Source organism: Symsagittifera roscoffensis, chromosome 1 (genome assembly GCF_963678635.1).
Source record: "Symsagittifera roscoffensis chromosome 1, txSymRosc1.1, whole genome shotgun sequence".
NCBI classification, from domain to species: domain Eukaryota; kingdom Metazoa; phylum Xenacoelomorpha; order Acoela; family Convolutidae; genus Symsagittifera; species Symsagittifera roscoffensis.
This window is the reverse complement of record NC_087062.1, coordinates 67,146,415-67,159,477: the sequence shown is the minus strand read 5'-3', so window position 1 is coordinate 67,159,477 and position 13,063 is coordinate 67,146,415.

Here is a 13,063-nt window from a genome sequence, read left to right as displayed (position 1 = left end):
AGAATATACCGTCTCTCGAACATTTTTTGTTTGTAATCTTCAGAAGACACAGAGAATTAAGTTTTTACTTTATACCAGTGTGGATCTTTAAAATTTATGATTTAACAAAAAATTTAGACAAATACTCACCATTTAGCTCAAAAACTCACCATTTTGGTTTAAAAACACTTCAAAAACTCCAATGTAATGTTCTAAACGGCAGACAGTCTCCAACTGGCAAATTTTACCAAAAAAAAACGCGAAATGGTCTGATGTTAACTCGCAGTTCACAGTGACTTTTCTTCAAAGAAAAAAATAACAGATGAAACGAAGACTTAAAAACATTGACAGACAATATAAAAAGAAAGAAAAAAGAGTAAAACATGAGAAGGGAAGGCAGAGAATCGATAGCAAAAAAACTAAAAAAAATACAGACCCATCAGACGACACCGACCAAAAGCCCGAAAGCTATATGTATCTTTGCCTAGAACAAGAAGTGCAATAAAAAATTCAGTAAACGTCAATCAAACATTCTTATACGGACGGTATGAACTAGAGACCGCTATAACAAACTAGAGGTCGTCATAGTAGAAATTATAGGACTTGAAAGATTTAAACTCCTCGGTAGATTGCCGATGAAAAACAATTCCTTTTAGCAATTCCAATCGGAAGTGGTCGAACTAGCCCCGAAAGCGGACTGTGGGGACTGTTAGAAAGAATGGGTACGAGACATGTTTAAAGCTCTGGAACCAAATCTAAACTATATTTTATTATTGAATATTTTATCACTATAAAATATTTAACACAAACCAATCATGATCCATCTAACTAACAACCCACTTTTCTGTAAGTGCTGAAATTACTTGTAATTTCAGCACCAGAGCATTCTGAGTTTAACTTACAGCTTAGTTGCTTCTTTCAAGAGACCAACTCGTAACAAACCAGTATACTCTAGATCTATTGAGACTAAGAGATATAAGAGTAAGATTAAGATCGTTATTAGACTAAGAAGTTGCACGAGTCTATCCGGCCGAAAATAAGATAGCGTGACGAGCAGACGGTGCACCTTATCTGAAATTACTCTATGAGTTATACCTTCCGTCCCAACTCATCTGGTGCGACCAAAAGTCTCGAATAAGACCTTAAGCAAAAAAAATAGTTTAGAACTAACATAAAATAGATTAGACTTAGACAAAATCACAAAATCACAAAAATGTTAAACGATAATAATTTAATTGAAATGTCTCTACCACTCAATAGATCAGAGCCATTATTCCGAACAATACGAGAGCTCCCGGTATTGGAAGAAAACCTCGGACAAGAGACGATCTACGACTACAACTGAACCTACCCATTAGTTTCATGGTCGTACAGCAAAAGCCAACACAAACTTTTCTACTTAGCGTTTTATGAGCAATGAAATTGAGATTTTCATTTGCAGACATAGTATCATTGTGGAAAATTCCTCACCAATAATTACAGGCGCTAAAATTATTATTGTACAATAACGATTTATAAAAAAATTTCTAATCATTTCTTTAAAATTGCAGTAAAATTGAAAAGATATCTAAAAAGAATGTTTATTGAAAATAACAATTAAAAATTAGTTAGTGAATACACAAATTGTTAGTAACAAAACAAATCATTTCTTCATCTCAGCGTCATCACCTAAACATAACAAGCAAATCATAAAACCACTAATATCATCAAAAACGAAACCTTTCTACCAATTAAACTTTAAATTACTTTAAAAAAGACCTATTCTAATTTTTACTTTTACCTAAATTAAACCTGTCAAACTAAATAGATCATCAAGACTTTCCTTGGATCTCCATTTCATTTTTCTACCAACTAAATTTTATACTAATAATTTATATCCTGATCATCAAGGCTTATCCTTGGATCAAATAGAACAATTTTGTTCTCCCCTACACAGTTAGCTGGTGTCTAACGACCTAAAACGTCGATTCACTATCCAACCTTTTGTTTGACCCAGGACTAACAGAAATTTTTCAATAATACTAACCATCCTAATTAGGATAAACAGTGAATAACTTCGGTTATTCATCCTTCACTTAATCCCCCCTCTACCTCACCCATGATATTACTTAAACTTAGTAAGTTTAAAATAGTATCTAACGAACTACTTGTGTTGTAATTATACCTGAACCTTGTGGATTGATTTACTTTTCTCCAACCCTTGAACACAATCATTACCCCTAGGAAAGATTAAGTAAGTTAACACCTTAACTTAGACTAGCCACAAGAAAGTAACAATCATTCTTCGGAATCGATATATGCTTTTCTCTCCAACCCTAAACAACAAGAACCAAGTTAGGCTAACCCAAAAAAAAAGTAAGGACTAATAGTTTAAGCTCTTTAAAAATCACTAATACAAATATTGCATCCATCATCCTAAACCCTATATCACTAGACAATTTAGAAAATAAACAAACAATCATATTACACAACTGTGAAATAACAACGAAAAATATGATCTCATAATCACTCCACACAGACAGTCAATTGGATATATTAGAACCAAACGACAAACAATCAAACAAAAATTTTTAAGCAAATTAAGACAAATTACACGAAAAAAATGTTTTCAAAACAAAGAAACGCTTTTTCCGAATCAGAAACAAGTCATTTACAAGAACTTTATAGATTAAAAGACTCAATAAAAAAGAACTACCCAGTTAAAGATCCGTTATTCTTTTCTGACTCAGAAACCACATCACATTAATCAATACAATGAAAACGAAGAATAAAAAACACATACAAGAATAAACCAGTACGACTATACAATTGGAATCAACCAATAAAGCACATAGAAAGTTACAAATTGACAGTCATAAAGCACAAAAATGAGTACAAAAGAAGAAAGCAAAGGTGAAAACTCCCTCCTCCCATTTATAATCATTTCCTTCACTGAAGATAGAGCACAAACAAATTTTTGTCAAAATTTAATAGCAAATTTATTTAAAAAAATAGATAGCCCATGCAGAGCAGATGTTCCAGAAGTAAAAATTAAAAGACAAATTGTCGACCACTACCTCAGAGGAATATGTACACTAACACAACAGTGCGGAATCTATACCATAGAATTACAGAGCCCAAGTACATTTCATGGTAAGTATCTACTTCAAACAGATGATGTAGATATAGAAATTTCAAAAGTATTCACAGAATATATAAAAAATATACAACACCAAAATTCACAAAGAGCAAATTCAATATTTACTAATGAAGTATTTCGAATAATTTATTGCTCTTTATCTATATTAGAAAAACCAGAACCCCAAGAAACTTCACCAGTTCAAACATCAAATCATACAACTGTAAGACATGAAATCACGATACTTTCTGAAAATTTAAATACAATCCGTGAAACTTTAACCAGCAACGACATTTCACAAAATGATAAACAAGATCTACAAAAAATCTCAGCATGGTTCATCATAGATTATTTCACACATAATATTGATTTAATCTCACAGCCAAGAAAATCTTTCAGACCCCAAAATTCAACAGATGATACAGCATTAGCAGAAGATTCAGATTATGTCTGGGACTCTGAATGGTCTCATACATTATTTATTAACATACCAATAGATTTTTCCAGTCAAACCATTGGATTATATTAAGGTATATTCACTCACAACTGATTCAAAACCTTTAAACTATAACTCATTTCTACCCGATAGGACAGGAAATAATACTTTAAATTCAACTGTCATACAGCAAGAAAATCTAAATGGAACTAGAAATCTCACACTACGAGATATTCAAACATCATCACATCCCATAAAGGAGGAAGTAGTTAGCACAGTAGTAACAACAGCACAACAAAGTATCTCACTAATACATCCGAATCTTACAACTCCAAGACCAAAAAATCCAATCTTACCATACTACAATCTACGGCTAAACCCACCATTGAACCAAGATACCCACATGTGAGCTATCAACCATTTCGACCAATGATGAAACCGATTCAAAAACAAAGATCATTCACTACAAATAATTTTGCAGAACACAATTATAGTTATGTAAATAGACCACAAACATCTAAATCTTTTCGCCCAAATACTCAAAATCTTTTGTTTTCACAAAGAAAAAATTTTTCGACAACCAATAACAACTTCAGTAAACTCTCATGATTACCCACGACATTCACAAGACCAAAGTGAAAATTATCCATTTTTTCAACAGAGTAAAAATAATGAACAAAAACAAGGTAAACATAATACACCTTATTTTACACCTAATTAATTATCATCAGATGATGATGATTATTATCAACCAGATATTTTTGCACCATATACACAAGAATACCGTGCAAAACCACCTCGACCAAATCAAGCATCCCAAAATACAATATTTTATTCATAAAACCCATCTAATACACAAAACCATAACCCTTGCAAACGCAAAACCCATCCTTTACACAATCATATCAAGCAATACAAAGGCAAAATCCAGTAAACACAGATTATTATCAACCAACGCAAATGCAAAATGAAATCCCATTACCCTATTATTTACAAAAACACGAAGTCACAAAAAATCAACTCACAAATTTTTCACAAATGCCAAATGCTGTAGAACCACTACAGATGACTATGAATCCATACTTTATGGGTGGATCATCAATACATTCAAACAAGCCATTGATGGTATTCACTGGCACAGATCCTGAAAATTCTGTAAAAGATTATTTAAATGCAGTCACATCAAATTTAATTTTAAACATAGGACTTGAAGCCATAAATACGCCACTTCACCAAAATTGGATACATAGACGTACAGCGTTAATTCAAACCACACTTGATGGCGCAGCTCAAAAATGGTTTTCAGTTTTAACTCTAGAATTAAAATCAGATTGGAAAATATTCACACAAGAATTTTCAAAAATGTTTGATTCAGAAAGAAACAAACAACATCAAAGAGTTTTATGCAATGAAATTCGTAGACTATCAAATGAAACGATCAAACGACTAGCAGTAAGGATCGAAACGCTAGCCCGAAAAGAATATTCACTAAAAACTCATGATTATGAAAACACAAAAATGACAGAAATTTTAACGATGACTCTAACAACTCAATTACGAAAAATGGCAATTAAAAAGAGAGCATTACATCCTTCCTCAATTCGAGAACCAGATTTAGATTTTAGAAAACTAGTAGATGAACTAGAACAAGCAGAAATCACTATGAAACTACAAGAAACAGAAAATCTCAAATTACAGTACGTTAATAATTTTCAAACAACAACAACACAAATGAATAATATACATAAATCAGACACAGATTTATCCGAAAAAATCACTGAAATCCTAAATATCTACGAAAAACATCCAAATTTTAAATGTAAACCATCATTTAAAAAATGGTGTAACTATTGCCGAAGATACGGACACAGTATTGCTGAATGCAGACAAAAACAGCAACAAAATCAAAATAAACCACAAAAGTACAAGGAACCAAATAAATCATTCTATCAATACATGAAAAAAGACCAAAATCTACCAAATAAAAACATTCATAGTAACGATAGCTCTGAAAAACCACTACCAAATATCTCAAATCATTCATGAAATCAATCACCTTATAATTCTAACTACAGAGGTAGATCACCAGATAAAATCCCTCACAAAATCAATATAGTCGATTACACAGTACAAATAACCTTTACCAAAATAATTATTCACGATCAAACTCAAACACACAGAGTTACTCGTTTGATACCAGTTCCCATTCACACCCTAGGAATAGACACTATTCAAATGATAGATCAAGAAACTCATCATACAGTAGACACAAAAATTATTCCAACAATAGGAACAGAAGTTACTCAAATAATCGAAATCAACAATATAAGAATCAATCACGAAATTACTCAAACAAAAGATCAAATAACCAAAGATCAAATTATAACAATTAGCAAAATAGATTACGAGATAGATTCACCAAATAAGAATTCAACCTATTAAAATAGACAAAGAAACTACTCTCAATCACCTCTTAGAAATGACACACGTTATCCAGATTCTCAAAACAAATATAGAAGTAATACACCAAAACATCAGAGACAAATAAATCAAGTACAAACAACCAATGAAACAAATTCAGACTCTGGTATTGATAACACAGAGACTACTGAGTTGCAATTAAATCACATAAACTGTGAATCCACAGACAGTGACAGTGATATAGAAAACACTCTTTTAGTCAACATGATAGAAGTTGAAAATGATTATGAATCCGTTACATACAAACAACCTCTTCAATCACAAATTTACGAAAATTATTTGGAACTACTTTTAAATTATCATACTAGACCTAGAAGTAAAAACATACCAATAGGACAAATAGTAAATGAAGTAACAACATCACGACAACCTGAAAAAGAACAAACACTATGTTCTAGTACAAACCACATTTACCAAAATATACCAAAAGAACCCTTAAAAGAAAAAATTTGGACAATTCCCTTTTTTTTAGAAAGTCCAAAAAGTAAAGATTTTCAACCCCCAGTCCTTGAAATAGATTCTTTTGTTGACTCTGGAGCAGAATCAAATATCATAAATACTCCAACTTGGAATGAAATCAAAACCCTACACCCAAGACTAACACCCATAAAAACAACAAGTAGACTGGCAACAGCACAAGGCTCAACCCTAACAAATTATGGTAAAATTCAACTTTTCCTTGTTCCCACTAAAACAATGGAACAAAATAAACTTCTCAAAAAACCATTTATACAAATTTTCCATATCACAGATATGAAACACAATAATAATGGAATTCCATTCATCACAAAGTATATACCAACTATTAATATATTAGATAATAAAATTAATGTAAAAGACAAATATACAAAAATGCAAAACACCGCTTTAACATTCTTCCAAAGAATGAACAAACAAGCAATATTTTTTTCAAAATTTTATCCTATCTATAATAAAGAAAGAAAACATCTCAAACCACTATCAGGTTTTACTTATGAATTTCCGATAAAACAAGTTCACCAGTACGACAAAAATAAAAATTGACAACCTCTCTATATGTCAGACGTTGAATTTAGACCAATTCACAAATTTTCTAGAGTAACCATTTCATCCATAAAATACATGAAAAGCTCAAATTCCGATTTCATTTCTCTACATGTGTATAAAAGTTCACCATAGAAAATCACCTTACCTTTAGGACTCTTAGGATACTGCAAAAGTAATGCATTAATTTCTCCCACAAAAGAAGTAGCCTACAGAGTGAATAATATATTACAACTACTAGATATAAGTCAGTCAACAATCCTCGATGAAGAACTATCAATAAAAATATAACAAGTAAAGACAAAAGGAACACAGACTATTTCATTAAAAAAACCTTATTTCAAACCAACATTCAAAATATCACACTATACAGAACAACTACAAAAATTCTTGACAATGTTCAATTTCAACACTCCCAATTAACACACAATGAATTTGAAAATTAGCCGATTTACTTTCAAAATATCCAAAAGTTTATGCAACATCTAAATTTGACGTTGGAAAAAACAATTCACCACTACATTTACCCTTGAAACCTGAAGCAGTTTTCAAAAATCCAAGAGCAAGTAGAGTATCAATTCATTTACATGACAAAGTTAATAGATTACTTGACATTCTAGAACAATACGAAACTATATCTCCAGTAAATAAAGAAGAACAACCAAAAGGAAACACCTTTATTAACCCTGTTATTACCCTCGCCAAAGGAGAATCATTAAAAACAGTTCTAAACGCTAGATACCTCAATTCACTAATTGATGAATCCAAATGTAAATGGCCAATAGAACCAATTCAAGTAATTTTAACTAAAATAAACGGTAAATTTTTCACAACCGCAGACATGAATAGTGCTTATAACCAAAAACTACTAGATGAACAATCACGACGACTAACACAATTCGTTATTGGAAATCATTAATACGAATTTAATAGATTATTCTATGGTATATCCATTGGAGCAGCGGCTTTCTCAGCCTTCATGAGTAAAATTTTTAGACCCCTCATACTTAGTAAAAACTCAATCACGTATTTAGAAATATAAATGAAATGTTCACAGTTCTAGAAAAATATCATCCAATTTTACTGAACGAAAACATGAAAGCAGCCCCAGATAAGCCACATTTTTTCTTAACACGCGTAAAATTTCTTGGACACATCATGGAAAAGGACACTATAACCCCACTGAAATCACGAATTAATGCAATTCAAAAACTTCAACCGCCCACAAATAAAAACATAATACAAGAATTTCTCGGAATGTTAATTTTCTTAAGTAAATACGTATATAAAGTGCAATTGTACTTAAGACCATTTTACAACATTCTTCGACAACAAAATAACTTTGAATGGACAACAGAACATCAAACACGATTTGAAGAAATCAAAAAACTTCTCATTGAACAGATTTCAAATACAATCCCAGATCCAAATCAACCATTTTATGCAATGTGCGATGCTTCAAATTTTGGCATCGGAGCAGCATTTTTACAATCCCACAGTGGAACAAATACGATGAATCTTATATCAGCAAAGTCGCGCCTATTTACACAAGCCGAATTACGACTCTCTACCCTTATGAGATAGTGCACAGCCATCATTCATACCTTAACAGAGTATGAGTTTTTGGAACTTGGATCCAAACATCCAACAGTTTTGTTTACAGACCATAAACCTATCATAATTCTTTTTACACAAAAATCAAATGCAAACCATAGAGTTTACAGATTTCAACTAATCCTAATGAAATTTCCAAACTTACCCATAGTATAGAAAGCAGGAAAAAACCTTGCACTACCTGATACTCTTAGTAGAAATACACCACCTGAACTATTAACGAGAAAAACAACAGTTGAAATACCACAAAACAAAAAGACGAAACTTCACCACGATTAGAATGTAAATACGCAGTAAAAACTGACATAGATCAGTCGCAAATAAACAATCTACAACATTTCCCACTCTATTTAGATTGTCAAAACAACCATTATGAAGTTGATTTATTAGGAACATCTACTTTCAAGCCACTTCCATATTCGCATTGGATCAAAAATAATACTCAATAAAAACGACTTAAACAACAACCACATAAAAAAGACACATTTCCTTTAATAGAAAAGGAAAACCTAACTGATACCATACATTTATCAGGCTACCAACTGATTCAAAATACTCGATAAATCAAGTTTTTAATCTTCATGACCCACTTGATGCAATACCCCTATCAAAAATCGAAATAGAAAACATTTTTCTACCAACAACAGAGAGAATAACACTTGCATTATTACAAAAAAAACCAAAATCTTGACTCCGTCATTAGACAGCTCAAATCATGGCACAAATATAAAACAAAGCCAACAAAAGCTGATACAACAATCTTAGGAAACAAAACACTCCTTAGATATTTCAGAAAATTTAATAATACCACCATTAATGGAAGCACAGGCATTCTAGAAAATCAAACACAATTTTAAAGTACATTGTTTACCTTTAAGTATGATGCTAATCGCATTTAATACTTCCCATACCTTAATTTCAAAAGGACATTCCGGATCAGAAAAAACATATTCTAGTTTTATACAAAATTTTGATTTTCCTAATGCACCAGTTTGGATAAAACTATTATGCAACGATTGTATAAAATGCCAATTAAATAAAACCTATCCAAATCAAAAAGAAATCGCAGAAAAACAAGATTTTAAAGGACAAAGTCTTTATTTTAATCACAGAATATCATTTGACACAAAAGGACCAATTTCACCATCTTCAGAAGGAAACTCATTTATAATGGTAATTGTTGATGCATTTACCCATTATGTAGCAATAAACCCAGTACGCCATTGAAATGTTTATTATGCATATGCAACACTCTACGAACACTGGATAGCTGAATTTGAATTACCCGAAATTTTAGTCACAGACAATGGCGCTAAATTTATTAATAATGAAATCATCACATTATGCCACCTATATAACATTAAACATAAACCACGTACATCTCATGCACCTTGGACAAATGGATTATTTGAAGGTATGAACCGTTCATTACAAGAATACCTCAGATGTATCATTAATGGAAATTATACCCGATATACTGAATGGTCAGCAGATGTAAAATTATTTCCACTTTCAGATAATTCACAAATTACAACATCATTAGGAAGGTCACCATATGAGATAGTTTTCAACCAAAAACCACGTAAACCAATAATGTTTACATCAAACGCCCATAAAATTGCACAAGGCTATTGTCAACCATACAAAGATTCAATTTGTTATAGTCTACCACTACATACCCATGATGAAGACCACTTTCATCATCCACAAACTTTAAAATTAGCTTCCGGTACTCTCACCGAATGGATTTTGAATAGGGATAAAAATGCAATGAAATATATTAAAAAATAAAAAAAAAAATTGCTACAAAGACAAAAGATAAATACACAAATTAATTCAGGCTTTACACCAGCAACAGATTTAAAAACAGTAACATTTGTTTTAATTACCAATTTTACAACACTAAAAGGAATTTCTAAAAAACTACAACCACTCCAAAAAGGACCATATCAAAAAATTCAGCAACCCACTGATGTGACATACAAACTGATCGACACAAATAAAAAAGAAATTATTCAACACCGAAATAACCTATTACCCTATTACCCAAAAGAATATGCACTCCGTGAATTAACACAACTATATTCTTTCAGAGGTTTAAAAATTGTTCAAAACAATTCAGAAACTAAACTAAATCACCACACCGATGAACAAACAAGCTCAAAGTTAGATAAACAAAAAGAAAATGTTAACCAAACATCTTTTAAACCAAAAACACAAATATCTCAAAAAGAAAAATTAATAGAAAAATGACAGAAAAAGTTTTACCACAAGATCAAAAAGAAAATTCTAAACATAGAGAACCATCACGACTCAGAAATCAACCAAGAAAAAATTATAAAACCTTCATTCCACAATCCAAAATAATAAAGAAAGTTGAATTTAAAAAAATAACTTCCATTTTCAATCTCCATCATTTTCTTTTAATTATTTTGAACAATCCACATTTTCAAAATATCATGCTGAAAAATAATTGACCAGATCTAGTTCAAACTCAGCCAATATAAATCATCCCGAATAAAACACTTCATTTATAGCAATACGACTTTATTAGCCGACACATATTCACCTCTAAGCTTATCTATAAGTATAACTTCAAGACCTCCAGGTCAAAAATAAGCAAACCGCTACAAAATGACAACTAAAATAAAAATGACCTCAACATTACAACCCTCTTCTATCAAGCAGTACAATGATCAACAATATTTTCCCAACTTAACACTCACAAACCCCTCAAGCAAAATTATTAACTTAGCCTAAAGAACAAAAAAGCACAGGACCATTTAGCCTAAAGTACGAATATTTCTTGGATACCCCCAATTATTCCATAAATAAAAACAAAACTACGAAGATCAATAATTTATTAGCCGACAATATTTGAAAAATAATCGACATCTCAAATTTTTGAGATCTCCCCGACATCTCAAAATAAACCCTCAACAACACTTGACGAAATCCAACCCACTTGTCAAAAATCAATAAATAACCCGATCACACTCAAAATTGGCCTCAAAAAAAATGAAAAAGATTCGACAAACCAAATCTTTTCTTAAATGTTTCGCTCAACAACGGTCACTAAATTCAAACAAATTTTTTTCAAACTTTTAATAAACTTTTCAAATCTTCTAAATTTTTTTACAATATTTTTAACTAATATCATAGAAAACCTATTCATACTTTTCATAATATTTTGCAATCTTTTTTTAAATTTTCTACTCAATCTTTGAAGTATATATATCCTTCTCCACAATACTTGATAACCTCCTCAGGTACGATAATTTCATAACTATTTAAATGTTTCGTAATCTATTTAGTAGAACAGATATCTTTCTACTGTTTGTAATTTTTCTCACATTTTTAACATGACTATTTTGACAATATGTAAATGTATAAAAAAGGCAATCATCACATTCACATTAGCCACTATTCTCTTATTTCTTTTCATTGAAGAATACTGGAACAAACATAAATTCTCATCATGAAAAACTTCACTCAAAGAAATTTTCCAAAATTGATAATCAACAACCCCCACACCAGTCCCCACCAACGACGTCCCAAGAAAATCCAACAACACCAACAAGTACCCAGAATCCCCATTCATCTACACGCATTTCTTTTCGAGAAAATCCCTATACCTTCGAAGAAAGACACGCACGATTATCTGAACCATTAGAACCAGTTGTCTGCCAAGCACCTTTAAGTGAACCACAATACGAACCAACATATATTATATACCCACACCTACAACAAGATCTTAACAGAGTAAGACACATAAATCAAAACCAAAACACACTCGAAATAAATAGACAAATTATACATCCAAGACGAAACAGAAATTTTCAAACTCCCAACATTTGAAAATTTCTGTTTCGTCGATTTAGGTATATTGAAGAGTTCAATTCAATATACCTCAATCACCAACATCAAATCCCTTAGACCTTTCTAGTAGCACACTGCCAGATACACCTCCAACTGCTTCACAACAAAGCATTTCGAATATTCCATCCGATTACTTAGGTTCAACCCCTACATCAGAAAAAATTAGAGAAAACCCTTTCAATCACCCAACAACCACAGAACGCCCTCCATATTGGGTAACAAACAAATACCCTCAAGATGAACAAAATTTAGTAAATAACCCAATTGAAGTTTCTTTCGATACAAAACTATCTACATTACCCGAAACACTTTACCTTCCCTCAACACCCTCTTTAAGCCAAATATCACCATCAACTTTTCCCCTTAATTTTCCTACCAGCCTTGATTCACGATATCAAGAACAATCATCTCAAAATATACCACTACGATTAGATTGGAATACATTCGTAGCACCCCCACCATTTTTTGGTCAACATCAGGAAAGTAATTGACTACACAACTGGGCATTAAACAGATTACAATATCGACACGAT